The 27,356-nt window shown below is 41.8% G+C and overlaps 1 pseudogene; it reads left to right on the top strand.

Annotated features, from left to right (window-relative positions):
• The first annotated feature begins 14,670 nt into the window (after window positions 1–14,670).
• On the top strand, window positions 14,671–15,537 carry LOC103000956 (alpha/beta hydrolase domain-containing protein 17B-like; annotated as a pseudogene).
• The last annotated feature ends 11,819 nt before the right edge of the window (window positions 15,538–27,356 follow it).

Below are 27,356 nucleotides of genomic sequence, written 5' to 3'. Positions count from 1 at the left end.
ATCAGACTTCTACTAATGCCTCCCCTCAAGGCATCTAGGAAGGAAGTATACTTTAGTATATAGGACACAAAGACTAATATACTAAGCAAGGAGGAAAGAATTAGCAAGTTAATTGCTCTTACTTGTGCGTTCACTTCCATCCTGGTGAAGAATTACTTGTTCAGTTCTGTCTGGAATGGAGGTGTCTACTTAGAAATACGTATCTTTTTGGCAGTAATTTATCATATGCATGTTATAACTAGCTGATAATTCTAGATCTTATAACAAGGCAAACGCACAAACCATTAGCTTTGGGACCAGATGTATAACTAAAAAGAAAATTCATGGTTTGCTAATATTATTCTCCGAGAAGGAGGTAGCATGTGGATTTCAGCTTTTCAGTATGTCTTGGATGTGTTTGTGCTTTTTGTGTAATTGTTATTCACAAAGATAATGTTTATCACACATATTATCCGACTGGAATTATCACCGACTGTACAAATTACTATCTGGAATAATGACTGTGTTGATTGTAATCCTTTTGCTGATGAACGTGGGCTTGAATAATATAATACAAAAATCTAATCAGCACAGGCTAAGGTGCAAGTCATGCCGTAATAGGGAAGAAATTTTGTATCCTATTACAAGTTAATCAGTAAAGGAATGTTGCCTATAAGCTTACATTATACATAATGGCCCATCTCTGGGAACTCTGTCTCCCAGGTAATGAACATTAAGCTAAAATACCTTTGTTTAGCTCACAGGAAACATCCTGACCAGACCCACCAGTGAATGACTACAAGAAAGAAGAAACTAGCACATTCCCACCAAAGTCTGGCTGGAACCAGGACTTTACCCCCTCCCCTTTTAGTGTAGAAGAAGCCTGAATTCTAATTCGGAGAAGATGGTTCTTTGGGACACTAGTCCACCATCTTCTCCGTCTACTGGCTTTCCGAGTAAAGTCGCTATTCCTTGCCTCAACAACTTGTCTCTCAGTTTATTGTCCTATCCTGGGGTGTGCAGTACGAGCTTGGACGCAGTAACAATGCTATCATTAGGTATTAACCCGCTTGCTTTCCAAAGCAGCTAGTAAGTATTCACTGGTGCTCGCTGAATAGTGAGTTAAGGACATGGGCAGTCACTAGATACTTAGAATGGTCTTTACCATTATTTCCTGGTGACAGGATTGTCAGCTTTGTGGACGCACCATGGTGGGGCTCAAAGAAGTATCATCTGCTCTACCCTCCAGAACAACCATAGCAACCTAAATATAAAACATAGAATATAAATCAACTACTTCTGTCCTAATAATTCTGACATGGAATTGGAAGAGCAGTTGGAGACGTCACTGAAGAGTAGATGTGAGGCTTGAACCAGACCTTAAAAGAGAGAAAGAAATGATCAAATGAGAGGTGGACATGTGAGGTGTATCTGAGGCCTGCAGTTGGATCCTGCCATAAACAGCTTGCATGCTGTTGAAGTAAATTTGGGGTCCCATTAAATATCTTCTTTTTTTTATAAATTTATTTTTATTTCATTTATTTTTGGCTGCGTTGGGTCTTTGTTGCTGCGTGCAGGCTTTCTCCTGTTGCGGTGTGCGGGCTTCTCATTGCGGTGGCTTCTCTTGTCACGGAGCACGGGCTCTAGAGTGCAGGCTCAGTAGTTGTGGCTCACGGGCTCAGTTGCTCCACAGCATGTGGGATCTTCCCGGACCAGGGCTCAAACCTGTGTCCACTGCATTGGCAGGCGGATTCTTAACCACTGCGCCACCAGGGAAGCCCTAATTATCTTCTTTATGTTATCCTCAGGGTAGAATATATATAAACACTGCCAGATACTTTTTTTAAAGGCCCAGCTGCTATTGCTTGCAGGTGGGCATAGATGTGCACACAGAGTGCCCAGGTGTGGTGCTGAGTTGTCATCCTGCAACTCCTGCTTTCCAAGGCAAAGAAGCGCCACTACAGTGTGTTCTTTTACAGCCCAGACTGGTACTAACATACGGGGGTACATTTTAGGATTTGGTCTCTGTGTTTTGTTTGGGGTTCGTGGTAATTTGGGATGAGTGTCCTCGTGGACTGTTTCACATGATATGGTTCAGAACCTGTTGTCTGACCTATCCTGGTCAGTTTCAGCCCAGGATGTGACCTCTGTCTCCCCCTCTGGATTGTGGCCCCCAGGACCACATCTCACTCTTCTGTTGCATCCTCTTCCACACCTTGCCTGGTGCCAGGCCCAGAGGGATGCACCCTAAACCTGAATCAAACTGCCAAGCCAAACAGATGCCAGTGGAAGGATTTGGTGGGATTTAATAGCAACCTATGAACTTGGGACGCTAAGGAGTAAGGGAGAATGAGTCTTTCCTATTATTCTCATTGTCAGAGTTGCTTTCCTTCCACATCCTTGCCTTGAAATCACTGCTAGAAACCTTTCTTGTCTAAAACAGGTAAGTAACCACCTCCAAACAGACAGGGGTTCTCTCTAAAGCTGCCAGGACCATATGTAGAGTTTTAATGGCAATAGGCCACTGAGACTTTTTTCTTCCATTCCACCTGGGGAAAAATCCCCCAAGCCCACTTTACTCTGAGGCCGATGGACAGATATGCGAAGGTCCACCTGGCAGTGTGGGCTGCTGGAGGGCGGACGTGGCTACTGAGTGTCTCAGAGCTGACTGCACGGAAGACAGCCCAGGCCTGGCTCTCTCATCACACATAGGACCAGGACAGGTCTGCCCACCCAGCCTGAGCCTCCCTGTGTGGCATCGCCAAGCTGGGGGCTATTTCCTCCCCTGCAGACCTGGAAGCAGTGAGTCTGACAGTGACAGCAACCTGTCCTGACAATCGGGTCCGAACACAGGTGGGAAGACCGAATCTCCTGCCCCTTCCCGTGAGTACTGGGGCAGACGTGCAGCAGTGACGCCCCTTCCAGAAGCAAGGACACCTTCTTACCCCTTTGGTGACATTTGCCTCTTGTAGAAGGGGCACTGCCCTGGGAAGGGCACATGCCTTAGATCATATAGTCGCAGGCAGTGGGGGACTCTTGGCCTGTGGCTCTAACCCACAGCTTTGCCCATTGGGCCACACCACCCCCCGACAGCCTGTCACCTGTGCTATCATCAGCTCCAACCGCTCTATCGAGAAAGCACTTCTCTCTCATTCTCCCTTTTCTTTTTTTGTTCCCTGTGTCTATTTGTTTTTGTTTGTTTCTTGTTTATTTTGTTCCAGGCACACTTGTTGGGGAAGTAGACCAGGGAGGCCCCAGATACCTGGGCTGGGTGGGCTGCTATCTCTGGTTGACACATCTGCCTGCAGGGCTCTCTCCTCCCTCACAGCTGGCAGCTGCCGCCACCGGGGAGATGGCTGCGGCTTGGAATCTGCAGCGGCCCAGCTGAGGGCTGGCTCCCCGCCCCTGCAGATGGTGGAGATGACGCCTCTGGAGCGCCAAGCATCCCCCACGTCACCCCAACACACGCAGGGCCCTGCAGCCCATTTCTTCTCTCCTCCTGTGGTTTCTTCTTGCTGCTCTTTGGTCAAGAATGAGAGGAAAGACTCCGAGGCTGCACCCTGTTATTATGTGACAGTCATTTACATCCTCGAGCTCTAAGTCAGGGGTCAGGAATGAACCCGAAAGTAGGCACCACTGGGGAGAACTGAGCACACCTGCTCAGGTTTGGGCAGGGCAGGCGGAGGTGGACGTGGAGCCCGAGCGCCTTCCCTTCCGCTTCCCATGCCTCAGTTTCCCCATCTGAACCATCTTCTCCAAAACAACTTACTGCTCTCAGAGCAGAAAATTTGGAAGAACCTGAAACATTTAAAGAAAAAAATCACCCACAATTCTGCCATTAGTATCTTGCTGTTTTCATCTATCTTTTTTATATAACTGAATCACCCTGCCTATGCAATTATGGATCCTGTTTTTAAACAATAACCTTTCCATAATGAACAAGTCATACATGTTCATTGTGGAACATTCAGAAAATTCAAACACAAAGAAGGAAAATGACTTTTTGTTGCTCCCTTGAGACATAACAAACAGTAATGTTTTGATGTTGTCTTTCTGGTCTTTTTAATAAGCATGATATACCAAAAGGAAAAATAATGCACAGTATTCATACTTTCCATAGTTTTGGGCAACTTTTCCTTTTTCCCTTAACTCAGCATGAATAATTTTTATATTATTATATGTTCTTTTGCCTCATTTATGATGATAGAACATACAGATGTGCTATATTTTATTTAACCAATCTCTATTGTTAGTCCTTTGGTTTGGTTCCAATTTCTCCCCATCAATAACAGGGCTAATTGTAGCTAACTGTTTCCCCCAGTTCTGTATTAACACCTCTGAATACCCCAGGCCTGGCACCCTCATAGATTATGGGGAGATCGTGCCTGATAACATGTCTGAAACTACTTTGAGAAATATGTACATTGCTGCACATCTGTGAAGGGTTATTGTTTGTCAGTTAATTCAGGGAGTAGGTGGTGTTGGTGGAAATGGTACATGTATTAAACAAAGAATAATATTAAAATCAGACACTTAACATGGTACTTTCCATGTGTCAGGTACTGTTCCAAGAGCTTCACATTATTTTTAACGTGTTTAATTCTTAAAACAACCCTATGAGGTGAGTACTATTAATTAACCTAAATTTATTTTTTAATTTATTTTACTGAAGTATAGTTGATTTACAATGCTGTGTTAATTTCTGCTGTACAGCAAAGTGATTCAGATATATATAGATACAGATATTCTTTTCCATATTCTTCTCCATTATGGTTTATCAGAGGATAGTGAATATAGTTCCCTGTGTAATACAGCAGGACCTTGTTGTTTCTCCATCCTATATATATAATAGTTTGCGTCTGCTAATCCCAAACTCCTACGCCATCCCTCCCCAACCCCACCCCGCCTTGGCAACCACAAGTCTGTTCTCTATGTCTGTGAGTCTGTTTCTGTTTCATAGATAAGTTCATCTGTGTCATATTTTAGATTCCACATATAAGTGATATCATATGGTATTTGTCTTTCTCTTTCTGACTTACTTTACTTAGTACGATAATCTCTAGGTCCATCCATGTTGCTGCAAATGGCATTATTTCATTCTTTTTATGGCTGAGTAATATTCCATTGTATATATGTGCCACATCTTCTTTATTCACTCATTGTCGATGGACATTTAGGCTGTTTCCACGTCTTGGCTATTGTGAACAGTGCTGCTATGAACATAGAGGTTCATGTATCTTTTTGAATTATAGTTTTGTCTGGATATATGCCCAGGAGTGGAGTTGTTGGAACATATGGCAACTCTATTTTTAGGTTTTTGTGGAAACTCCATACTGTTCTCCATGGTGGCTGCATGAATTTACATTCCCACCAACAATGTAGGAGGATTCCTTTTTCTCCACACTCTCCCTAGCATTTGTTATTCGTATTTTTTCATGATGGCCATTCTGACCAGTGTGGGGTGGTCCCTCATTATAGTTTTGATTTTCAAAATCAAAATCTCTAATAATTAGAGATGTTGAGTATCTTTTCATGTGCCTGTTGTCCCTCTGAATGTCTTCTTTGGAGAAATATCTATTTAGGCCTTCTGCCCATTTTTCAATTGGGTTGTTTGTTTCTTTGTTGTTGAGTTGTATGAGCTTAATTAACTTGGCTTTTAGATGAGGAAATTGAGGCACAGAGAGGTTGAGTGTCTTGCCCAAGGTCACAGAACTAGGAAGTGGTGGAGCTGGGATTCTAAGCCAGTCTGGCTTCCAAGTCTCTGCATGTAACCCTCTCTTAAGAAGCCAGTCCCCCTGAGTGTGGGCAACTGGGAAATGGGGGGTAGTGGTAGGGTAGGTATGAACTGTGATTTTAGTGCACCCATGGAGTCCCCTGTGATGGTAATAGGCACCTGACCCAGCATATCTTAAGGGAGCTCATCAGCCTTCAGGCTCTGCCTCAAAGATCAGAGCACTTGGATAACAGCACAGAAGTGATTATTCAAAACGAGATGTTATCTTTTAAGGGCCACTCTATATTTAGGAATAAAATGACGTGATGTGTTTTGTTTGCTTCGAAATAACGCTGGTTGGGGGCAGGGTGGGAGGGGTGCATAATGAACAGATGGGGTGTAAGTAATGCAAAATCAGCTGTGAGTTGAATTTGTGTTAGCTGAGTGGTCTGACTGGTGGATCTAAGGGGGCTCTCTCTTCTCTTGTATTTGCCGGAAATTTGCCATGCTAAAACATTTTTAAAACATCTCGAGTCATTAGATAGTTCATGAATGATCTTTGAGGGGATATTCCAACCCAGAGTGTAAAGGTTCAGAGTAGAACATAAAGACAAACACACCTCTTTATTGGGTTTCTTATTTATTATTATTTAAAAATAATTTCCTTCCTTCCTTCCTTCCTCCCTTCCTTCCTTCCTTCCTTCCTTCCTTCCTCCCTCCCTCCCTCCCTCCCTCCCTTCCTTCTTTCCTTCCTTCCTTCCTGCTAAGGGGGTAAGGGAGGAGGGTGTGGGTTGTGTCCCCCTGCCCAGGGCTTAGAGTTCCTGAGGGAGAGACAGTTGAGCCCGGAGCCTGGAGAGCTCTCTTTTTCCTCACTCCCATCCTTCCCATCTGAGTGCCCTAGGACTCAGGACTGTACAAGGGGTCAGGACTCTACGTTTTGCAAAGGGAGACTTACTTTTCAGCTGCCTGAACCAAAGCAAGAAAGCACCTCTCTTTCATCACCATCTCTCAGCCTTACATGGTGGCAACCTTTCCGACAAATCTGGCTGCTGTGTATTTTTTCAGTGACTTAATTTGCCAGGAAGGCTAGCAGTGTATGGTATGTACGTAATCTACTCCCAAATGGATTTTACATTATAAGAGATAGATTAATAGAAAACAAAGCCCCCCAAAGGTGAGGTGGACCGGGCCTACGGACAATGAACCAGTGGAAGAAACATCTGTGCGCTCCGGAAGATCCTAGATCTCTTAGGATCACATGCTCGTCTTCTACCAATGAAAGCTCAATGAGGTTCCACCCTCCCCCACTCCCTCGTCCTGCCTTCTCCCTCCCTTGAAAGAGAGTGCTTAGTTTCCGACTTAACTCACCATGGTCTATGCCAGGATTTAGGGCAAAACAGAAAACTGAGATCCGGAGCTCTGTAATTAGGCCTCCGCGTGGATTTCAAGCAGGGCCGATCTGTGAATATGCCTGAATTTTCCCGTCTGGAGGCAGCAGGAGAGGGCTGATCAGACGCGGCTAGTGAGGCCCCCAGTTTTCCTGATCTGCCCCCGCTGTTGTGGCATATGACCACAGCTCAAGAGCTGGGTCACCGCAGCCTCCTGCCCACGCTTGCGCAGTTGGCCTGGGGTGCTGACAGCACTTCTCCGTAGGGGAGGGAAAGGGAAAGGTGAGCCGGGAGGAGGGCATGCCAGGAGTCAGGCTCTCTGTGGATTAGAGAAGCTGCCAAGAGGGCCCGATTGAGGCAGAGCCCAAGGGAACTAGGCGCAGAGTAATTGGGTTCCTGAGGTCCTGAGTTAATTTCCACTTTTCACAGACGGGCACACACGTTGGCGTAGACAAGACAGAAATTTCAGCTGTCACTGCTCCCAACCAATCCTAAGAAGCAAGACTGAGAGGGGGCAAAAGCTCAATTTCTCAAAAGCTGTCTACTGCGGCAGAGACCTATGCCTGGAACAAGGCACCCCCCAAAGTGATGCATCTTGGGGTTTCTTCACTGATGGGCAGGCACTCACTTTTCCTGGGCACAGAAGTTTTCGTGGCACCCATAATTCCACAACCTGGATTCTTCCAGTTTTTACATGGAAAGGCCTTTTTTCCCCCTTATTTTTGGCTTTAAAGACTCCTCCCAAATTTCACCAGTCTGCTAGGAGTTCATTTTTACCAGTGAGATCTGTTCTCTTGCTTATGTGAAAAGGACCAAAACTATTTCCTGATGACAAGGCCAAATAGCTGTAGCTTGAGTCTGTTATCTCAAACCTGAATGTAACCTGAGGTGCATTCATTTAAAAAAAAATGCCAAGTAAGGAATGAGGTTCTCCCAACTTACTGCACTGATCAGATGCAACCTGGGGAATTATGTTAACTTCTGCATTTTACCTTTAAGAGAAATGTTGGCTGTTTTATAATACTTCCAGAGGAGAGATCAAGAACTATGTCCCCAAAAAGACTGATCAGGAATGACAAGTCTGTGGAAGATAAAACTGAAGGGGACAGGAGAACCAGCTCCAAAGCAGTGAAGGCCAATGTTGGCTCAGAAGAGCAGAACCAGGGCAAAGGGTGGGGGAGGGGAATGCTGGGAGACAGATTTTGACTTTATAGCAGCCAGAGCCTTCTAATAATTAGGCTATTTAAACATGGGAAGGGCTCAGTGAGTTAGTGAGTCAAGGCCTAGTCAGGCAGTAGCCAAGCAGAGGCTGGCCAGCCACTCCTAGGAGAAGTGCTACAGGGGGATTCCTGCATTGGGCAGGAAACAAGCTCTAAGATTCTGTTATTTTGTAACTCTCTGAAATGTCGGTCCTATACATCATAAATTAGATTAGGGGATAGACTAAAAAATGTCAGTGGCTTCTTAAAATTATTTAGAATTTTGTTTATAGAAATGAAAAATGAAAGTAAAAAAATGAAAACCATGGGTCATGTTTTTAGGTTCCTTTCAGCATTTTGATTTCATGTGTCTTTGTGTTCCTCTTAATTTCAGATCCTGTTTTCTTTCTTTTACTTCTACCTATATGTCCTGATATTCTCTCTATCTCTCCTTTTACACAGAAGATTTTCATTTATTCCATGGGTGGTAGGTCTTTTTGGATCATATTGGAGGAATTTAAGGTCTGGTTATTTGGAAATGATTAGAGTAAAAAATCTATAGTATCTCACCTAGCCTGGTGAGTGTTTCTTTGTACTTTTTTTCTCTTCTCCAACCACATCTTTTAGTCAAGACCACGTTTGGGTTTAAGAAAGATCATTAATGCTCATAATATTACGAATAAAGGAAAAGAAAGTAGAATTGCCAGAATGATTCCGGAGGAATACACATGCAAGTACAACCAAACTAATCTTGAAAAAAAAAAAAAAAAGAAAAGAAAGAAATAATGAGGACTTTCCATAAAACTAGGATTGCATACACCATAATTACAATAATTGACATAATACTGGGAAAATGACACTCATCGATTAAAACTGAAAAGTCCAGAAAGAGACTCAAATCAATATATAATGAAAGTCCCATTTAAAATCTGTAAGGAAAAAGGTGACTTTCATGAAATGATTAACTCTTTGGAAAAGAAGAGGGTCTCCCCAAATTTCATAAATAAAACCATGGAAGACACCTGAAACATTGTAAATCAACTATACTTCAATACAAAAATAATAAAAAATAATAAAACCATGGAAGTACTGGGGAAAAGTATAGGTGAACATTTATATATTCTTTGGGGAAAAGACTCTTAAAAATAAAAAAACACCCAAGAAAGTATCTGAAATAAAAAATATTGATACATCTAATTTTAAAATGTCTGTGCGTCAAAACCACAATAAACCATATAGGCAAATAGCAAAACAAAAAGGAAAGTATTAACAACATACATGAAAAAAAGTTAATGTCATAGTATATAAAAAGCTCTTACTAATCAATAAGATTAGGAGGACTGTCTCAATGGAGGACAGACCAAAACACAAGAATAGTAAATCAACTCAGAAGAAACAAGTGTCCAATGAACATGTGGCAATTGAATCTTGGACTGATGGCAAATTAAAGCTATGAAATGCTATTTTTTTTTCTTTTTTGGTCTATCCATTGGACAACATACTTTTGTTTAATGTAAACATTTAGCATTGACTTCAGTTTGGGAAGCAAGACATTCTCATATACTGATGTGTGTGAATTGATGCAACCTTTGGGGCAGCATACTTGGCAATATATCTCAGAAACCTTGAAAATATTCAGTCCTCTTTGACAAAGGAAGTCCACTTAGAAGAATTTTTTTCTAAAGAAATCACTAGGGCTGTATGCTAAGTGTCAGCTGTAGGAATGTTTGTATCGAGCAGAAACTAGAACCAATCTAAATGTCTAATGGTCCAATAGTGACCATTTAATCAATGTTGACATGTCCTATGTAGCCATTAAAAATGTTGTAGAAGACAATAAATGCTGGAGAGGGTGTGGAGAAAAGGGGACCCTCCTACGCTGTTGGTGGGAATGTAAATTGGTGCAGCCACTATGGAGAATGGTATGGAGATTCCTCAAAAAACTGAAAGTAGAGTTGCCCTATGATCCAGCAATCCCACTCCTGGGCATATATCCGGACAAAACTATAATTCAAAAAGATACATGCACCCTTATGTTCATAGTAGCACTATTCACAATAGCCAAGACATGGAAACAGCCTAAATGTCCAATGACAGATGAATGGATAAAGAAGATGTGGTGTGTATATATATATATATATATATACACACACACACAACGGAATACTACTCAGCCATAAAAAAGAATGAAATAATGCCATTCGCAGCAACATGGATGGAGCTAGAGATTATCATACTAAGTGAAGAAAGTCAGAAAGAGAAAGACAAATATCATATGATATCAGTTATCTGCAGAATCTAAAATACAACACAAATGAACTTATCTATGAAACAGAAACACACAGACAACAAACTTGTGGTGGTCAAGGGGGAGGGGGGTGGGGGAGGGATGGAGTGGGAGTTTGGGATTAGCAGATGCAAGCTATTATATATAGGATGATAAATAACAAGGTTCTACTGTATAGCACAGGGAACTATATTCCATATACAATGATAAGTCATAATGGAAAATAATATGAAAAAGAATGTATATATATATATGTATAACTGAATCACTTTGCCATAGAGCAGAAATTAATACAACATTGTAAGTTAACTATACTTCAATAAAATTTTTTTTTTTTTTTTTTTAAAAGCTACTTTATTTATTTTTTTTTCTTTTTATTTATTTATTTATTTATTTATCTATTTTTTTGGCTGTGTTGGGTCTTCGGTTCGTGCGAGGGCTTTCTCCAGTTGCGGCAAGCGGGGGCCACTCTTCATCGCGGTGCGGGGGCCACTCTTCATCGCGGTGCGGGGACCGCTCTTCATCGCGGTGCGGGGACCGCTCTTCATCGCGGTGCGCGGGCCTTTCTCTATCGCGGCCCCTCCCGTCGCGGGGCACAGGCTCCAGACGCGCAGGCTCAGCAATTGTGGCTCACGGGCCCAGCTGCTCCGTGGCACGTGGGATCTTCCCAGACCAGGGCTCGAACCCGTGTTCCCTGCATTAGCAGGCAGATTCTCAACCACTGCGCCACCAGGGAAGCCCCCAATAAAATTTTTTTAAAGTGCTGTAAAAGAACATGGAAAGATGTTCATAGTGTATGTTTCTGTATATTTCTGTTGCTGTTGTTGAAATAACTGTCATTTATTTATTTTGTTCAAGTTGGTTTGTTTTTTAAAAAATGGTGTACACTTTGAGTAAAAGAAGTGAGATTTAGTCTGGAAGCTTAAAGGGCTGGAGCAGAATTGTGGCTGCAGGGTGCCTTGGGTCTCAATCCATCCTCCTGGACACAACCGCAAAGCACCCAGCCTCTGGCCTGGAGAACTTCTGGCCGCGCTCTGCGTTTTGCAAGCTCTGTGTTGGTGTTACTTGGTGCACCAGGGCTGGAAGAATGGACTAAGGGTGAAGTGGAGCCGCTGGCAGCCCTCTTGGGAACTCCTCCCTCTCAGGTGGCTTCTGTTCCATGCCCTCCAAGCCTGGAGCTGTGCAAGGCCCTGGATGGTTAATCAAGTCAAATCCAAGAGCTGTCTCACCCTCTAGTTTACAGTAAACATGCCTTCAGGCACAAGTGCCCAAGAGCTGGACAGTGACTCCAGAGCAGGCACTGGGGAGCCAGCATCTTTTAGGAGAGACTCTGTTTTCCCCTCTCTTCCCCTTCCCTCCTCACCCCTCCCCTCCTCAGCCCTTTCCTCTTCTCCCCCTTTTCCCCCTTCCTTCCCATCCCCCTCTATATCCTCCTTTAGGGATAGGCCTGAGGCTAGTACAATTTGGGAGAGGAGAATCTCTTTAAGAAAAACAAGTACACAGTTATGAAATCAAATTCAAGTGCAGGACCTTGAAAGGGTTCCGTCCAAGTGAGAGGCCTGAACTTAATCTTCATAGGCTTCATGGTAAATCTACCTTTAATCCTGAATCTGGTTTTTATTGTTTGCATGAATTTCCTTTTAGCTTGTATTATGTATGTTTTCCTAAACTACGTTAAATATTGTTTTACATATTTTAAGCTTTATGTAAATACCATTTATGTAAATGGTATTCTCCATGAAATTTTTATACAGATTGTTTTTCTTTTTCTTTTTTTAATTAATTTATTTATTTATTTTTGGCTGTGTTGGGTCTTCGTTTCTGTGCGAGGGCTTTCTCTAGTTGCGACGAGTGGGGGCCACTCTTCATCGCGGTGTGCGGGCCCCTCACCATCGCGGCCTCTCTTGCTGCGGAGCACAAGCTCCAGACGCTCAGGCTCAGTAGTTGTGGCTCACGGGCCCAGTTGCTCCGTGGCATGTGGGATCTTCCCAGACCAGGGCTCGAACCCGTGTCCCCTGCATTGGCAGGCAGATTCTCAACCACTGCGCCACCAGGGAAGCCCAGATTGTTTTTCTTACTCAACATTACATTTGGGAAATTTATCCATATTGATAAGCATAACTTTAGTTTCTTTTAATTGCTATATTCCATCACGTGACTCAGAATGTATCTACTCTCCTGCTGCAGTTTTTCAGTAAAAACAGCAGGTTATAAAACAAAAGCAGGTTGTAAACGCACGCACGCGCACACACACACATACACACACATACTGCAGAGCAAGTAAATCAGTGTCATTTTGTTGTAAGACTAGAATAGAACTAGGTCAAAAAAACATGATTTAAAAAAGAATCCAGAAATAATCCTAGAAAATTGGTATATGATACAGACAGCATTTCAATTCAGCAGGCAAAAATGGACTACTTAATAAATGGTATTGAGAGAATCGGCTATATGTAGACAAAATAAATAAAAACAAATCTCTACCTTACATGATACACAAAATTATAATTTAGATGAATTAAAAACCTGAACCCTCAAAATACAAATTTTAAAGTATTAGGAAAAAAAGTATATGGAAATATCATTATGATCCCATGGAAAGGGGAACCCTAAATAAGTCATGGAAAGCAAAACTCATATAGTAAAAGACTGAACAATTTAAATTAAATTAATGAATAAATATCATCTAAATTGTAAAATAAGGAACTGTATAATAAAAGATACCCTAACATAGAAAACAAACTTATGGTTACCAAAGGGGAAAGGCAGGGGAAGGGATAAATTAGGAGTTTGGGATTAAAATTTACATGCCACTATATATAAAATAGATAACCAACAAGGACCTACTGTACAGCGCAGGGAACTATATTCAATATCTTGTAATAACCTATAATGGAAAAGAATCTGGAAAAAAAATATATGTATAATTGGATCATTTTGCTGTATGTCTGAAACTAACACAACGTTGTAAATCAACTATATTTCAATAAAAGTTTTTTAAAAATACCAAAAATTTAAAATAGATACCTCAAACAACATGAAAGACAAGCTGAAGACTGGGAGAAAAATTTGCAACTTACGTAACAAAGAATGAGTATAACAGATATATGTGGGGAAAAGAAACAAACAAGCACCCTTTAGAAAAATGAGCAAGGGATATGAATAGGCAATTCATAAAAGAGGAAAAACATGTAAGAAGACGCTCAAACACAGTTTTTATCAGGCAACTACTAATGAAAAAGTTGAAGAGATGCTGTTTTACACCTAATGTACTGACCCCTTGGAAATGTCTGGTAGGTGAAGGGTCACTGAGACTGCTGGGAAGTGGGAACTTCTCGATTCCATTTTCATACTCCAAGATGATGCAGCCCCTTGAGAGGCAACGTGGGCATAACCTTGGATCCACAATTTCTTCTTGTAGGAATTTAGAATCTTGAAATATGGAAAAGACACATAAGACATTTACTGCAACATTGTTGGAGAAAAATTGTTAACAATCCTAAGTATCCACTAAAAGGAGAGGATAATAAGTAAAATACGGTATAGCCATACAATGGAATACTATTGAGCAGTTAAAACAAATTCACTTGATCAATATATTAACACGATTAGATTTCCAAAACACTGTTAAATCGCAAAATCATACTTATAGTATGATGCCTTTTATGTAAACGCAACACACAAATACATCAACATATTGTACGATTATAAGATTCTGGAAGGAAGCACACCAAACCCCCAAGAGTGGCTGGTCACTTGGACAGAAGGAAAAGTCTGGGATTTATGAGAGGTGGTCAATGAGAAATTTAGTTTTATATATGATGCTCTAAATTTGTTTAAAAGGTGCATGTATTTATGTAGTTCTTGTTCAATTAAAATAATTTAAAAGATAAAAGATTAGAAGGATGTATGTTCACAGTGATAACTCTTGGAATGAAATTATAAATTTTACTTTGTTCTTTTTTCTTATCTGTGTTTCCTAAAATGTCCACAATGTTTGCCCATCACATTTGTAGTAAGAAACCAGATATTGGGAGAAGCCACTCCCGATCGCGTCTGGGTTTTTGAGAAGATTCTCTGTTGGTTCGGTGAAGGGGAGAGAAGATGAATAATCTTTCATTTAGTGAGCTATGTTGCCTCTTCTGCTGTCTACCTTGTCCAGGGAAAATTGCTTCAAAATTAGCATTTTTGCCACCTGATCCAACTTACACGCTGATGTGTGATGAAAGTGGAAGCCGCTGGACGTTACACCCATCAGAACGAGCAGACTGGCAATATTCTTCTAGAGAAAAAGATGCTATTGAGTGTTTCATGACTAGAACCAGTGAAGGCAACAGAATTGCCTGCATGTTTGTGCGTTGCTCACCCAATGCCAAATACACTTTACTCTTTTCACACGGAAATGCTGTTGATCTTGGTCAGGTGAGCAGCTTTTACATAGGACTGGGATCACGGATTAATTGTAATATATTCTCATATGATTATTCTGGATATGGTGCAAGTTCTGGGAAACCAACAGAGAAGAACCTCTGTGCAGACATAGAAGCTGCTTGGCTTGCTCTTAGGACAAGATATGGCATTCGCCCTGAAAATGTGATTATATATGGCCAAAGTATAGGGACAGTACCATCTGTGGGTCTCGCTGCTGGGTATTAGAGTGCTGCTATTATTCTTCATTCTCCTTTGACTTCAGGAATGCGAGTCGCTTTTCCTGATACCAAGAAGACCTACTGTTTGGATGCATTCCCAAACATTGACAAAATCTCTAAGATTACCTCTCCAGTATTAATAATTCATGGGACTGGAGATGAAGTCATTGACTTTTCACATGACCTCGCATTGTTTGCGCGTTGCCAAAGACCTGTGGAGCCTCTGTGCGTTGAAGGGGCAGGTCACAATGATGTGGAACTTTATGGACAGTATCTTGAAAGATTGAAACAGTTTGTGTCACAGGAACTGGTAAATTTGTAAAATATTCTGAATATTTGCATACTGGGTTTTCTTTCTTGCTGAGCTGCACTCTTTGGTAAATAACATAAAACCTGAAGCTTTTGTTTGCAAATCATGTCAGTTGCCTTCATAAATGTACAGGTAATGATTTGTTAACAGACTTAATGAAGGTTTTAATTACCAAACTAGAAACTGAAAATAACAGTTATCATGCAGTCAGGCTGTGTAATTTATATTTTTTCTGTGAATTTTTTTTTAAACATCAAGATGAGTACTGTATGAAATTTTAATTCTATAAGATCAAATGCTATGAAAGTATCGCCAAATGCTTTTGCATATCAGAAACAAATTTATAAATAATTTTAAAACATCTCAATGTACTAAATCTTATCCTGGTATACAAATGTAATATTCTTTCAATAAAAAGCTGTATATCTAAAACAATTCAAGTACTCAGAGTAAACTGTATGAAAACATGCAAGTTCACTAAAGATGACCTAAACCCTGTTGTACAGGGATAGAGATTTAAAGGTTATTTTATTGTAAAATAAGTGAATTTTCTGTATTCCCTGGTTATCATACATTTTCTCCTTTAAAAAAAATGATGTAAGTCTTAATTTTTATGCCATTTGTTAATTTACCCACTAGTTACCTTGTAAATGAGAAGTCACAATAGCACTGAATTTTAACTAGTTTTGATTTATAAGTTTGGTACTGTGAGGCAACTACTTAAAATTTTCATTTTAGTAATTTAAAAGGCATTTAGAGCTTCAAGAATAATTTTGTACGCAATGTTGTTTTAAATTTTGACTAATCTCGTAGAAATGCAATACTGTCACTATTAGAAAACCTGAAAGTCCATTAGATGTTCTTTAAGACCACAAACAGACTGGCTATTTGATCCCTTTTCACTTTGACTATTTTTAAGAATAGGACCTCTTGTTTTGGATTACTATCTGAGAATTTCCTGGATCTACTCCTGGATGCAGGAGATAAGAAAACGTTTAATTCATAACTTTTATATTAACGAATGTAGTGAAAAAAAATAAAGCTCACACAAAAACTAAGTTGCCTTTCCTTGAATGAATCCTGCTTGAATAAAACAATGAAAGAAAAATAAAAATAAAATTAACGGTATGTAGTCTAATTTGTAAATGAGTGAATATTACACACTGTGGAAATAATACACACTGTGGATATGTTTTAAGGCCTTATGTAGTTTTAATTGTTCTGCTTGTTCTGTGGTTATGTCTAAGACTATAGTGTATGATTCTCTTCAAAGTATATCAAGTATTGCGAATGCTTTGGTTCAGATGTGTCAAATTAACAGTAAAACAAAAATATGTCACTCAAAAAAAAAAAAAAAGAAACCAGTTATTCGTCAAGGATTGCTGGAAGTTCAAAAATTCTTAAAAAATTAAGAATATACCCTTATATTCTTTAAATATACACCTTTAAATATACCCTCCCTGTCCCACCCCCCAGCTTAAATACATAGCACTGTGTTTGGGAAGAGTGGCAGGTTTTATTGCAAAATTAGGCAATTCCCCAAAGTCTGGCAGTGTAGAAAAAGGTTCTGGGAATCGTTTAGCTTGGTTCAGGGGGTTCTAGGGAAAGGACTCTTGTTTTTTACTCACCGATGTTCCATTAACCAGGACACTCCAGGGACCTGACTTAAGATTTACTGACAATAAATATTTAACTACAGTTAAAATTAGCTACTGTCTGGGAATGAGTCTTCTCAGATAGCTGAGAGTTTTCATCTCTTTTACATTTTTACATTGTAATGATTTGGAGTAGGAGAATTTCTAGAATGTTTTACGTACTTTTCTGCCTTCTTAGACAGAACACAGAGTATCTAGTTTCAGCTTTCCCAACTTCGCTATTTCTAAAGGTTGCCACATGGTACATTCTCAGGAGCTGTCTATAGCAACACCCTCTTTCCTGCTAATGGCTTTAGAAGTTAACTTCTTGGAATTGTTTGTAAAATAATCAGTGTGCGGTGCTTGTGCTAAGAGGATTCCCTAAGATAAAAGAACACACAAACTTTGTGGCATCTATTTTGGCTGTTTCACACCCCCCTCTTTTTTCCCCCCCGCTTTCTGGTTTTCAGTAATGTTCTAAAGTGCTGGCCTCAAGTCTGGAAGGTGGTACAGGTAGAAAAGAAAGAACAGCATTATTTATTGCCAAACTGTGATCTCTATCAATGTCAAAGCTTTTGCTAATGGCACAGAGCTCTTGCCACAGAACTGAGTTGCCAATGGATGAAATGTGTGAATGACCCTAAATTAAGACAGAAACCGTAACCTTATAGCAGTTATACAGTATCTACTAGAAGATTTTGTGGTTTTACACAAGAATTTCCCAAGATACAGCAGGTGATGATTAATGAAGCCTTTGTAAGTAACAGCCTTATACATCTGAGAAAAATGGAGCTCCAGGAGGGTTTGTATAGAGCTGGGTCTATAATCTCAGGCCTACTCTTTGCAAAACCAGAAGGGGGAAGGGAAGGGAGGGTATAAAACGTAGCCACGAAGCTCGTATCACAGATAAGGACTTTTCTTATGCATATGTCACATTCTTCATTTTTCTTCCTATTGCAATAACCAGGCAGCAACGCAGAGGGGTGATGATTCACAACTACATTCCAAGGCTCTGAGTGCAGGAAGTTATGGCTCATTTGATGTTATCAGTTAGCTGGGGTGGGGGGTGACCAGATCTAATAAAAACATATAGGACAAAAGTTCTAAATTCCTTTCAGAAGGAGCGCTTTCACTCTAAGCATCGCAGGACCTGTGTAAATTGCTCCTGCAATGTGTCTACGTGAGATAAACTCACAAATACTGTAGAAGAGAGAGGGCCTGTTCATAAGTCTCAGCCAGGGCTACGATGTTCATCTCTAGCAGATGCAGAGCAGATGAGGGCTCCCAGTGAGTTGATGTTGCAATGAAGATGTGAAGAGGATGGAGCCAAAAGCATAGGAGTCAGAGATAGACGGGCTGTCTCTTCGCTTCCCCATCTCTGTGTGTCTCAGTCTGTCTTCAATAAATGGGGAGGCTCACCCTTTCCCCTGCCTTACAAAAGTCCAGCCTTATAAAAGTCTAGCCTTAGAAGAGGCAAAAAATAAATGATGCCCATGGAAATGCTTAGAGTTATTTGGGGAGGAAGGAGGTTGTGTTAGATTGAAGTATGATACTGTCTCTCCTGAGAGGCCTAATCCTCATAAGGGAACAGGACAAAGCTCTGTGGTTTGTCAACTGATCCTCTTTAGGGTAAAGCTCAGTCTGAGGGTCGGTTCCCATTCTAGGAGATTTGGAACACCCACAGCCTTGGGAGGGCATTGTGAATGTGCCTGAACTCCTAGAATATTGGTCCTGGAAAGGGTCCGGAGATCACTTCCCTCATTCTATAGACACAGAAATGAAGGCCCAGAGAGGTGAAGGGGTTTCTCCGAGGTCACACAGCTACTCCCAAATCCAGGGCTTCAGTTGACAAGCCCAGAGCCCTTTTCACAGACCTTCTCAAAGTGGGGTCCTCTGAGATTGCATGTAGCAAAAGAGGACTGCAGAATCACCTGATGTGTATACTGGGGCGCCAGGGAGGTGGCGGTAGTGGTGAGGAGAGTTGTTCAAATGCAGATTCCTGGGTCCTACCCCAGACCTACTGAATCAGAATCTTTGGGATCAGTACCTGAGAATCTGTATTTTAGCATGAAGCTATTCTTATGCAGCCCTGCTTTATTTCAGCAACACCTTGAAGTGTTGCTTCTAAATGACCTATGTAGCGTGGCGACCCTTTATAAACTCTCCTAGAGAATATGGAAAAAACACATGCTATTAGTTGCCACCAGACAATGCCATGCCCTCAATTAGCTACAAAGTATGACAGTCAGCCGCATGTCCTGTAGGCCACAGTCATACCCTTGAATGTTCTGAACAATCAAATCACATTTGGGAAACAAACGCAACTCATGTGGTCCGGTCCCTTTAAGAGCCTCTCTTCCCCTGGGCTCTGGAATGGGTGTGCTCTCCTCGGCAGGTCACTCCCACTTTATCTTACTGTCCCCGCCACCTCTCTGAGTCATCTCCCTTCATGCACGTGTCTCTGGCCTGAAAGCAGATGTTTTCTGATACAGGGCTGAACCCACCCCTCCCTTAATCAACCAAAAGTGCTCAGGCAAGTCCATAGGAGATAAATATAGCTGAGATCTTCCCTGTAGGAGTCTCTTGGGAGGTTAAATATGGTATGTGAACAAGTGATGGAATTGCTAGCAACTTCCACTTAATGCCCATAAAGGGCCCTTTGCACAAAGTCATCAACTGTGCCGGGCACTTCCAAGCAGAGTTAATCTGAAAGGGAAAACCTCTGAACCCAGCTGGGTCCCTGGTTATTCCATAATGGCTTGAAGCTTAGGGAGGATTTGTCTCTTGGGTGCCCATGCACCCGATTGCTCCCTGTGTGCCTCCCAACAGGTCCTCACCTGGCTCCAGACGGCCCTGCTGGGGTTAGAGCCTTTGCAGCTTCCTCCTCTGCCCAGGCAGCACCAGCAAAGATGGAGCCAGATTTCAAGAGGGGCCCCATCAGGGAGAACCACTCATTAAAAGACAACCCTCACGTCAGCAAAAACCCAAGGTGGAGCAAAAGAGGACTGCAGAGCTTTCCTTTGGTCTGCATTTATTTTTTAAAAAAGGTCGTTTTGGGACTTCCCTGGTGGTACAGTGGTTAAGAATCCACTTGCCAATGCAGGGGACACGGGTTCGAGCCCTGGTCCGGGAAGATCCCACATGCCGCGGAGCAACTAAGCCCACGTGCCACAACTACTGAGCCAGCGTGCCACAACTACTGAAGCCTGCACACCTAGAACCCGTGCTCCGCAACAAGAGAAGCCACCACAATGAGAAGCACGTGCACCGCAACGAAGAGTAGCCCCTGCTCAACGCAACTAGAGAAAGCCCACGCACAGCAACGAAGACCCAACACAGCCAAAACTAAATACATAAATAAATAAATAAATTTATTTATTTTTTAAAAAAGGTAGCTTTTAGGCTTAAAAGGAGAGGTAGGAAAGGACTGTTATTTGAATTTCTCTGAAATTTGCTTTAGAAAACAAAACCAGAGGCTCCAAGGAAGCAGGGGCCAGGTGTCCCCCAAACTCAGCTCAGCGTCTAGCAGCTAAGACGGTGCTCAAAAATGATGTGTCAAATGAATAAGCCACTACCTGGGTGTGACCACTGGTGGTACGGCCACCTCTTGTTGAGTGTCATTCATTGACACCATGGTGACTGAACCATGGTCCCCGGTAGACTTCTAGACTCAGAAACCCGCTTTTGTTGGCGCCTTGAGAGTATTTTGATTTCTCAGGGGCTGATTCGTATTTATCAGACTCCCAAGATTAATATGTGGAACTGGAATGCCAAGTTACCCAGGAATCACAGAGAGAAATAAATTTGCTGGGGCCTCACATGTCCCCTCTCTGTGCGGCAACCCTCCTAGAAACCAAAGGTGACCAGATGGTGACCTGGTGGGCAGAGAGCCAGAACCAGGGGAACTAGGAGAATCAGACGTTTCATGGTATCAAGATAAGTAACAGGGCTTTATACAGCCATCCAGCCAAAGGCACGGAAATACAGCCCTGCCATCAGCACTCACGGCCCCTGTGTGTCCTGGCATCAGGCAGGCTGTCATAGGAGGGGCCATAGAGGCTTTGCAGAGGCTGCATCTTTCTTCATCTCTACATAGACAGGTGTCGCTGAGGGTTCCATCTGTGACTCTCCTTTTACTTCCAGATTTCAAGACCATTTCTGACCAGCCCATTCTTTCCCCCCCATCCTCCAGTTTTATGGAGATATAATTGACATAAACACTGTATGAATGTAAGGTGTACGCATAATGACGTACATATGTTGTGAGAAGGTTACCACAATAAGTTTAGTTAACATTCATCACCTCATACGGTTACAAAACTTTTTTTCTTCGTGATGAGAACTTTTAGGATCTATCTCTTAGCAACTTTCAAATATACCATACAGCAGTGTTAACTGTCGTCGTCATGTTGTACATCACATACCCAGGACTTATTTATCTCCTAACTGGAAGTTTGTACCTTTTGACCCCCTTCCTCCAATTCCCCCTCCCCCACCTCTAGGAACCACAAATCTGTTCTCTTTTTCTATGAGTTAGGTTTTTTTAGATTCCACATCTAAATGAGATCATACCGTATTTGTCTTTTTCTGTCTGTCTATTTCACTTAGCAGAATGCCTTCGATGTCCATTCTTTTTTTTTTCTTTAATTGAAATATTGTGACTTTCAATCCATTATCAGTCAGATTTTAGGAACCTGGACGTCCCCTTCTCTGTTTCAGGTGACAGCCCACCTCTGATGTACTGTGTGCAGACTTTCGACTTTAACACTCAGAAGAAAGCTAAATTTCCCTCATTGCCAAAGTGGCGAGGGTTATCGTTCTGTAGGCCCCCAAGTACTAACTGACAGCAATTATAAATCAGATTTCTAGACAGAAGATCAGTTTAGGGATTTTTGTTTTACCTTTTTACCCCTACCCTCCAGTGCCATGGGTATCTTACAAAGAGCTTAGATGGATGATGGTGGAAACCTCCAATGTCAGCTAAGGAGGCCATCACTACTGGGGAATTCACTAGCGGGGACCCTCTGTACTGCCTGAGGAGCCTCTGGTATCATTTAGGAACAGAAATTTTCAGCCTGTGAGATCCAGCACGTGGCAACAGACAAAGCACCACCCAGAAGTCAAGAGGAACAGAAAACAGTAGAATCAGAAGGAAGTGACGATCAGAGAGCACATAGGACCATGGTCAGTGCTCGCAGGCGCTTGATGTTTGTTGACTGAAGGCCTGACAGACTGAACGAATGCCTAAATAATCCCACCGCCTCATTACACAGAGGAGGAACCTGAAACCACAGGGGAAGTTAATTTGCTGAGTCACACAGCTGAGCAATGGCACCTGGGCTTATAGGGGACCTGAGTCTCAGCTCTGTGCTCGTGTTATCACAATGATGGCAACTGGATAAATCAAGGAGAGCTGGGGTGGAGAGAAGGAAATAGGGAACCATAAAAGAGTAAAACGATTTAAAATACAGGCATACCTCGCTTTACTGAACTTTGCTTTATGATGTTTTGCAGATAACTGCGTTTTTTACGAATCGAACGTTTGTGGCAACCTTGCATTGTCAGATGATGGTTAGCATATTTTAGTAATAAAGTATTTTTAAATGAAAGTGTGTACTTTTTTTTTGACCTAATGCTATTACATACTTAAAAGACTACAGCATAGTGTAAACATAACTTTTATTTTTATTTTTGTTAAATTTTTATTGGAGTATAGTTGATTTACAGTGTGTTAGTTTCAGGTGTACAGCAAAGTGAATCAGTTATACATATACATATATCCACTCTTTTTTAGATTCTTTTCCCAAATAGGCCATTACAGAGTATTGAGTAGAGTTCCCTGTGCTATACAGTAGGTCCTTCTTGGTTATCTATCTTATATATAGTAGTGTGTATATGTTAATCCCAATCTCCCAATTTATCCCTCCCCCTGTAAACATAACTTTTATACGCACTAGGAAACCAAAAAAATTTCACGTGACTCACTTTATTGCAATACTTGCTTTATTGCGGTAATCTGGAACCAAATCTGCAGTATGTCCAAAGTATTCTTGTAATTATGGAAGAGGAACCCAACCAGCACCAACCTCAAAGTTTGTCCCTGTCCTGCCTTCACACTCTTTCCTCCTTCCTCCCTTCCATCCAGCCTCTTCCTGGATGAGGCAGCATCTTTAACTTCCTCTTGCTTCCACCTTTAGGCTCTCCCCTCTATATCCCCTGGAGTCGACATGTATACATCCCGTACTAAATAAAACCCTCACTAGATCCAACTCCCTTCAAAACATGGCCTTGTTTCTCTTTACTTTTTACCATCCAGCTCCTTAAACAAAAGAAACTAGACGTGCATCGCCCAGTACGGTAGTCACTAAGCTTCATGAAGCACTTGAAGCGTGGCTGGTCGAAACTGAGATGTACCATAAGTGTGAAGCATACACCGATTTCAAAGACAGTATGAAAGAAGAATGTAAAATATCTCATCATAATTATTTTGAATAAGTTGGAATAAACAAAATATATTATTAACATTAATTTTCCTCGTTTCTTTCAACATTTTTAATGTGGCAACCAGAAAATTTAAAATTACATTTGTGGCATGCTTTGTATTTCTATTGGGCAGTGCTGGTCTAGACTCTGCTTCAAAGCATTTAAAGACCATCTCGAACACAAAGTGCAATGTTCATAAAATTAAAATGGGTGTTGAGTCTATGGAAGAGGTTGTGTTCTCAAACCATCATTTTCAATAACCTTTTAAGTGAGGAAACGCAGAGGTTGCGTGTGATGTGGGAAATCATGATGGAATTAACGTGGTGACCCGCTTGTTAATCAGGGAAATTGACCCTGAAAGGATAGTAACGATACAGCTAATGTTGGTTCAGGCTTTATGCCTCTCATAGGACATCCTGGCCTTCTTAACATCCTCAGAAGCTGTTTGAGGATGTGCCTTCCTGAGGACAGCTTAGCACCTTCTGGGACCTAACAGGAATGCCCATGGGGGGCATTTGATGCCCCACGGTGGAGGAGGAAGAGTGCGGAGGCAGTATGGAGTTGGTGGAAGACCTGGGCCCAGATGCTAGCTCAGCATGACCTCATATAAGTCACCAACCCTCTAGGTTTCCTCCTTGGTGCAATCTTTGTGCTGTAGCATAGTGCTTTCTCTGGAGTTCCCATCTTTCTGTTTTACACTTAGAACTGGGGAGGCCTTGAGGAAATGACTGGAGATCTTTAACCCTCCATTTACTGTTTGTAAGATGGAGACTAGGACAGTGCTGTCTTACAGAGTGATGGAGAGTCAACGAGATAATCCATGCCTAGTGGATGCCCAATAAACATTAAAAACAAAAGCTTACAAACCGAAAGGGATCTTAAAGGTCACCCAGTCCAACTCCCACCCAAACTCAAGGATGTCCTTATATTTCCCCTGATATCTGGCCTCCCCTTGTTCACTGCCAATGGAGGGAACCTCACTGTCTCACAGGGCAGACCTTGTTTGTTTGTTTTTAAATTTTATTTTATTGTGATAAAATATACATAGCATAAATGTGACCATTTTAACCATTTTTAAGTGTACAGTTCTGTGGCATTAAGTACATTCACTTGTTGTTGTATAAACTTCCCACCATCCAGCTCCAGAACTTTTTCATTATTCCAAACAAAAACTGTACCTATTAAACAATAACCCCCCATTCTCCTGTCTCCCCAGACCCTTGTAACCACTGTTCTTTCTGTCTCTATGAATTTGACTACTCTAGGTATCTCAAGTAAGTGGAATCCTACAGGATTTGTCCTTTTGTGTCTGGTTTATTTCATTGAGCATGATGTCTTCAGGAGTCATCCACATGGTAGCATGTGTCAGAGCTTCTTTCCTTTTAAAGGCTGTATAATATTCTATTGTACGTGCACACAACCTTTTGTTTATCCATTCATCCGCTGATGGATGGTTTTGAAAGTCTCTACCATCAGTTCCTCCACCAAGTGAGCTGAATCGTGCCTTCCTGTGACTTAAACCCATCTGCCCAGCTCTGCCCTTGGGCCAGAGCATCAGACTGGCCTCTTTCCCACGAGAATCCCTGGATGTGAACCACCAACTCCTCAAAGACTAAGCAGTATTTCATAATTTCCAGACCCTTTGCCATTGTGGTTTAAATCTTTAGACCCACTTCCACTTGCTGATCTCCTGTTCAAAAGGAACCATCCTAAACTCAGTTGATTTGTACTGTACCCTGGGACTAACCTCCCTTATCTTGACCCTACTCACACAGCCTAAGAAAGCATTGCCTTTTTTTTTTGGCAGCCATATTTCACTGATACCTCTATTGAACACGTTTTATTGGGTGCCTCGTAAAGGTGAGGCAATTCAGTTAGCAGTTTAGAGCTTGAGCTCGGGGGCCAGACCTCCTAGGTCAGAATCTGAGATCCATCCCTTACTATGTGCCATTGGGCCTCAACTTCTCAGGGCCTTGTTTCCTCATCTATAAAATAATAATAATGGTAGAACCTGCCTCATTGGATGGCTGCGGAGGTTACATGAATTAGTGCCTGTCAAACATGAGAAGAAGGTGTGGCAATCAATAAATGTGCTATTTCCCTGCGCAGGGCACTGTGCCAGATGCTGGGGGCAGGCGGTCAGCCAGGCAGACCAGCTATGGGCTCTTTGTGGTTCCCAGTCTAGCGAAACGGTTGGACAAGCAAACCATTACATGACAACCAGAATTTATTCATGGGCAAACATGTAATTAAAAGATATGTTTTTTGGACTTCCCTGGTGGCGCAGTGGTTGGGAATCTGCCTGCCGATGCAGGGGACATGGGTTCGAGCCCTGGTCTGGGAAGATCCCACATGCCGCGGAGCGACTAAGCCCGTGAGCCGCAACTACTGAGCCTGCGCGCCTGGAGCCTGTGCTCCACAACAAGAGAGGCCGCGATAGTGAGGGGCCCGCGCACCGCGATGAAGAGTGGCCTCCGCTTGCCGCAACTAGAGAGAAAGCCCTCGCACAGAAAACGAAGACCCAACACAGCCATAAATAAATAAATAAATTTATTAAAAAAAAAAAAAAGATATGTTTTTAAGTAGAAAGAAACCCCAATTACACTACAGTGTATAAAGTCTTATGAGGAGAGGATTGCAGAGTGAGCTGGGGACACAGCAGGGGGGCACCTAACTCACCCTCACTTATTCACTCAGTCATTCATTAAAAATAAATTTGTATTGGTGCAGCCACTATGGAGAACAGGATGGAGGTTCCTCAAAAAACTAAAAATAGAGTTGCCATATGATCCAGCAATCCCATTCCTGGGCATTTATCTGGACAAAAGTATAATTTGGAAAGATACATGCACCCCTCTGTTCATAGCAGCACTATTTACAATAGCCAAGACATGGAAGCAACCTAAATGTCCATTGACAGAGGAATGGATAAAGAAGATGTAGTACGTATGTACAACGGAATACTACTCAGCCATAGAAGAAGAATGAGATAACGCCATTTGCAGCAACATGGATGGACCTAGAGATTATCAAACTAAGTGAAGTAAGTCAGAAAGAGAAAGACAAATACGGTATGATATCACTCATATGTGGAATCTAAAATATGACACAAATGAACTTATTTACGAAACAGAAACAGACTCACAGACATAGAGAACAGACTGGTGGTTGCCAAGGGGGACGGAGAGTGGGGGAGGGATGGACTGGGAGTTTGGGATTAGCAGATGCAATCTATTATATATATGTATGACAATCACTTTGCTGTACACCAGGAACTAACACAGCATTGTAAATCAACTATACATCAATAAAATAAATTGTTTTTAAAAAGCATAAATAAATACTTACTGCGTCCCTACCAGTGTTAGGTACTATTGTTGATTCTGGGAAGTAGCTGTGAACAAAACAAAGATCTCTCTCCTGGGAAGCTTACATTCTACTGGTGGGAGATGGACAAAAGCATAATAAATACAAATACATAATAAAAATTAGATTGTACATTAATAACTACAACTCCACTGTCTATTAGAGGCAGAGCTGGCATGATTCTTGATAGATCATATGTTCTATGTGAGCGACAATTAGGACTTTGGGATGAATCCAGGGGTTTTGGCTTGAACAACTAGAAGCAAACCTGTGAAGTCAGGATGCTTTCCAGAGGAAGTGGCATGTAACTGGGGACTGGAAGGACAAACAGCGGCCGTCCAAGTGAAG

The sequence above is a fragment of the Balaenoptera acutorostrata genome, chromosome 6 (genome assembly GCF_949987535.1).
Source record: "Balaenoptera acutorostrata chromosome 6, mBalAcu1.1, whole genome shotgun sequence".
Taxonomy (NCBI): domain Eukaryota; kingdom Metazoa; phylum Chordata; class Mammalia; order Artiodactyla; family Balaenopteridae; genus Balaenoptera; species Balaenoptera acutorostrata.
This window is presented reverse-complemented; position numbering and strand designations above follow the sequence as displayed.